Source organism: Trichechus manatus, unplaced genomic scaffold (genome assembly GCF_000243295.1).
Source record: "Trichechus manatus latirostris isolate Lorelei unplaced genomic scaffold, TriManLat1.0 scaffold00138, whole genome shotgun sequence".
NCBI lineage: Eukaryota > Metazoa > Chordata > Mammalia > Sirenia > Trichechidae > Trichechus > Trichechus manatus.
Genome location: NW_004444074.1, coordinates 3,935,331 through 3,940,790, shown reverse-complemented (window position 1 = coordinate 3,940,790; position 5,460 = coordinate 3,935,331).

Sequence of the window (5,460 nt, the reverse complement as noted above, 5' to 3'; positions counted from 1 at the left end):
ACGTGGTTCTGTGCAGAAGGGGGCCCAGCGGCTGGCGTGGGCAGTCTCTGTTTGCTGGGCATTCTCCCGTGTGCGGCCGGAGCACGTGATCTATTCTACACCCGTGGAAGCCTGTGGTGGCTCCTCGGGGAGCTGTCCAAGTCCTCTGCAGAAGATGGAGTTAACCTGTCTCTCCTCCGTGAAGGACATCCTGCAACGGAAATGCACCTTTCCCCAGGCTTCTCTGTCTGCAGCTCTGGTCTGCAGCTCACATGCCTGGTTCTGCACACTCCAGAATACACAAGAACAGCAGAGGGGGAATGCATGCATCCAGGGCATCCCTCAGTTGTTAGCAGCCCGTAGGCTGCGAGCCATGGGGTTAACCAGGCTCAGGGAAAGTCTGTGAAGCGTGGCAAGCATTCTGCTGGTTGGGCTTGCTGCAGCCATTTATACTCAAGAAGAAGGGGCTGCGAGTCAGGGAAATACCAGAAACGCTGAAGGAACTGGCACATTTGCCAGATGGTCCCTGGGGCACAGCTGTATTTGCACAAGGACAGTCTGCAGGGGAAGAGCCTTTCATCAGAGAGCAAAGGGGCTGGCTGATGGCTCCTTCATTATCCTAGGGCTTATTTGGAGGAGAGTGGTGGCTTGGAGCAATCCACACACGTTCTCTCTTCTAGAACCTTGAAGCTGTGATGGCCTGAAGTTGAAGTGGTGTTTGAGGTTGGGTCTCTGCAAACGCTCCTACCTCTGCTTCTTTAGACACTTGCCACCTGTATCTTCTTTCACAGCTTAAGCCAACCAGTCCCTTCTCCCAGCTGCCAACTGTCACTCTCTGTCCTTAATATAATTGACACGATTTAGTAAATTACCCAGCTTGGGCTCCAATGATCTGAGTTTAGGTGTGCTGCCAGGGTTGAACTAGGAGGCAGTAGGGACCAGGCAAGGAGTGAGTAAGTTGAGTTTGAAAACATGAATAACTGGAAGGGCATTTTAAGTTATTTGATTCAGTTTTCCAGAACTCATCACTTTTGTCCTGGTAATGCATGCACCTGCTTTGTCTTTCCCCATTAAACTACTGATTTTGAGCAGCAGGGGACTGTCTCGAAGCTTTGCTATATATTCCAGTGGATTGGTGGTCAGCCCCCTAGAGGCCTTGGCTGTGGAGGAGGTGAAGATGAGTGGGCGGTTGGCACTAAGGCATTGCTATAGGAACAGTCCCTAGAAAGTATTTTTTTACACTTTATTAATAGTGGCCAGTGGTCCCCCTTTTACATAATGACAGTGTTACAGCGGTAAGAGGGAGTATCTTGTAGATGGCCACATGTGGGGGCGGGGCCACTTATTAGGAGACTTGTTGTAAGGTCCCTGTTCTGTAAGGTCCACTGGTTGTAAGGTCCCTGTTCTGTAATGACCACCTTAAGGACAGGGACTGTGCCTTTGGAACTGCCTCATTTCCTCTACTTCCTAGTCCCGTGCCTGTTAGTATAGAGGGATTACATGGAAAACATATATGTTTATTCATATAGACTCACATTTGTATCTGGTAGGGTAACCTTCAGCAAGTTAACTTTAATGAGCTTCAGTTTCTTTGGACATTAATATTACACATTACGTTAGTGAAAGTCTGTAAAATGATGTAGGTAAAGAGGCTGGCACAGTGCCTGGCACAGAGCTGCTCTCAGCAAACTCAGTCCCCTTCTTCCTTCCTGGCTAGTCAATAAATGTTACTGAATAAATGAATAAATTTTTTCAGAGATGTATACGCTCTCCCATCTTTCTTGGATGCCTTCACATCCTCCAAATTCCATATATTGCAGTTAAAAAAAAAAAACCTAAGTAACCAAATTTGCAGTTCACAGCAGGACGCAGCCACCCTGTGCTGGATGAAAGTGATTTCCAGCAGATGCAGAAGTAGCCTTTTTTTTTTTTTTTTTAAGGAAAAAACCAAGAGACTACCCCAGAAAACAATGCCACAGGACCTTGTGTTTGACCTTTTATTTCTTCCATTGACCCAAGAAGCACACAGTTGCTTCCTAATGAGTGCACACCAAAGGCCGGGCCTTCTGAGAGGCACCAGAGTAGCAAGACTGGCTGGGAGCCACGTAAAGTACTGGAGCCACAGTGTCCTCTAGTGGGAAAGTGCGGCCATAGCACCCCGCGGAGATGCAGAGCCACCTCCTGGTGACCCCGAGAAACAGTGCCCAGGGCTGGGCTGGTTCCCTAAAGTGACCTGGGTCAGCCCCATGGACCGACTTCCAGGTTGACTTGCTCTCTGGAAAATAACAAACAAAAAATACACTTTCCAGGAAGTACTTCCCTGAATGTATCACTCAGAGACAGCCATTGCAGCCACATTTGTTTCTTAAAATTCATTAAAAAAAAAAAAAACAAAAAACAACCATTGCCATGGAGTCGATTGCAACTCATGGCAATCCCATGTGTTACAGAGTAGAACTGCTCCATAGGGTTTTCTTGGCTATAATCTTTAAAGATGCAGATCGCCAGGCCTTTCTTCTGTGGTGTTGCTGGATGGGTTCAAACTGCTAATCTTTTAGGTAAGTAGTCAAGCACAAACTGTGCTACCTAGGGACCTTAGACATCAATTAATTATTGGGTCTAGGCAATGGTCATCTAGGCTGCTAACATCACAAAAAGTAGGTAACCAGACATTTGGTCCCTTGGATGGAAGTATACAGAATTGAACCTGGCCCTGATCTCTAGATCCAATTACCAATTTACAGGAGATAAAATTGTAGTTAACAAATAAATTTACAAGGAACATGATGAACAACTCTAAATGAACGTGATCAGAAAGTTCCAGACTGGAAACCTATAGGACAAAAGACCTGTTTCTTCAACAATAAATTGTAAAGGCAAGGGGGTAAGAGATGGACCTTTTTGGATCCTGATTTAAACAAGCAAAATGAAAAAAAAAAAACTTTAGACAGTTGAGGAAATCTGAATACTGTATATTTTATATTAAGGGATGGCTAGTTTTTTAGGTATTATGGTTGTTTTAAAAGTCCTCATATTAACTGTACATGTAGAAATTATTGAGGTGGCATATGTTTTGTTATGTATATTTCTACCACAATAATAAATAAATAAATAAATAATAAGAGTTCCTGAAAGTGTTTGAGATAAAATGATGTGCTGTCTGAGATTTGTTCAAAATAATTCCAGAGTGGGTGGGAAACAGCTGAAACAAGACTGGGCATGTTGATAATTGTTAAAGCTGGGTGATGGGTTCATTATACTATTTGTTCGACTTTTGTGTCTGAACATTTTCATAATTAAAAATCCCTTTTAAAAATGTTCTACCTTGTTTCTCTTGGAGACAGCCTTATTCTGCTACCTCTGTGAGAAAACAGGAGCCCACTCTTGGACAACTTCTGCAGGATGGGGTGTTGTGGATCGTTTTGACCTAGCGCAGCTAGGAAGTATGGTCAGAATCAGGTGAACTGCTATGCTTTACAGCTGCATCATTAGAATGAGCCTCTTGTCTTTTGTTTACCCCTGGATAAGAGGGTGGGAAGAGGCCAAGAACTAGTAGACAGGTCTTCTAAGGGGCCACTTTGACAAATGCTCTGACTCAGGGGAGCCAGTCATTACATGCTTTCTGCAATCTCCGAATTATCCACATGACCCTCTCTCCTCAGCAGTAACTCCAGGTCCGCAACTTCCCAACCAACTACACTGGACATCAGAGCATTGGCAAGTGTATATATAGGTGGGTTAAGCACCTCCAGCCTCCTTTGTAGACCTCATACTTCCCCCTGCTGCCAGCTTACATAAACACAGCTGTATCAGCAGCCCACCAGCTGCCAACTCTCCTAGAAGATATTCGGCACTTTTCCTATCCTGGCTAAAAATAAGTCCCAGGCTCTCCTGGGCATCTGCAGGCGGTGTGCTCACTCTGCCAGGCTTGAGTTTTGTTAGGATGCTGTAACTCAGAAACATGGAATTGCTTGTACCAAGCCCAAGGCAGAAGCTCTGTTACTTCCCTCGGAAATGGTCACAAGTGAAGTTAACGCTAAAAGGAGCCTTCTATCTGTCTTTAAAGGCCTTTGCTAACTAGGTACCAACCTTGAACATGGCATCTGCAGACAGAGGGCACGTGTTCAAGTCCCAGTCTTGCTATTAGCTGTGTCTGTGACTGGTTTCTCAAACTCCTTTAGCATCAGTTCTATTTTTAATGGAAATGATGGTAATATCTATACCTCTTGGCTGTGAGAATTAAATATTGAAAAGGGCTTTGGAAACAGTAAAGCTGTATAAAATGTGCTAGTTATTTTCCTTTTTTTTTACACTTTCCCATCCAACCCCTTGTGCCAACAGGTTCTCATTTATCTACTCAGTCAACAAATATTTGAGTATCTGCTATGGGCCAGGTACTGTTCTAGGAACTGAAAATAAAGCAGGAAACAAAAGAGACAAAAATTCTGCCCTTATGGAGCTTACAGTGTCAGAGAGGCTAACAATTAATAAAATTACTTATATAAAAAAGGATAGTATATAATGATAAGAGTTATAGAAAAAAAAATAAAGCACAGATTCAGAATAGGAAGTGCCTGTATGGACAGGGATTGCCATTTTAAACAGGGTGGAAAGGAAGGCCTTGCCTACATTTAAGTAAGATCCTGAAGGAAGTGAGGGATAAGGCATGTGGGTATATGGGAGATGAGTATTTCTGCAGAGTTAACAAGTTCAAAGGCCCTGAGGTGGAAGCATACCTGGTATGTTATAGGAATACAAGGAGACCAGAGTGACTGCAGAGGAGTGACAGCAGGAGATGAAGTCAGAGAAGTAAATAAATAATGAAGTTAGATAAAGTTGTATAGGGTCTTGTCAGCCATTTTAAAGATGTTGGCTTTTTTCTGAATAAGATGAGAATTCACTGGAAAGTTTTGAGCCAAGGAGAAGCATGTTGCATTTTAATAGGATCACTCTGGCTGTTGTGTTGAGAAAAGTCTGAAGGTAGGCAAAGGTGGAAGCAGGGAGGCTTCAAAAATATAAAAGAGATCCAAATTTAATTTTTACAGGTAAAAAATACAATGTCTAGATGAGAAATATACTAGATAGGATTAACAGAAAAAGAAGAACAGAAGAACTTGAAGACATAACAAGAGCTATCAAAAATAATATGCAAAGAGAAAAAAGACTTAAAAAATTAATACGACATCAGTGATCTGTAGGATAACATTGTGGAGAATTTATACATATAAATTGAAGTCCTAAGAAAAGGGAAGAACAGAAAAAATATTTGAAGAAATAATGCCTAAAAATGTTCTAAATTTGATGAAAACTATAAATGCACAAATCCAAGAAGCTCAATGAACCCCAAGCACAAGAAACATGAAGAAAACTGTACAAAGGCACTTCATAATCAAATTAATTAAAAGCAGGGATAAACAGAAAATCACAAAACCAGCCTGAGAGAAAAGACACATTACAAAGATAATGACAGATAAACAGAAA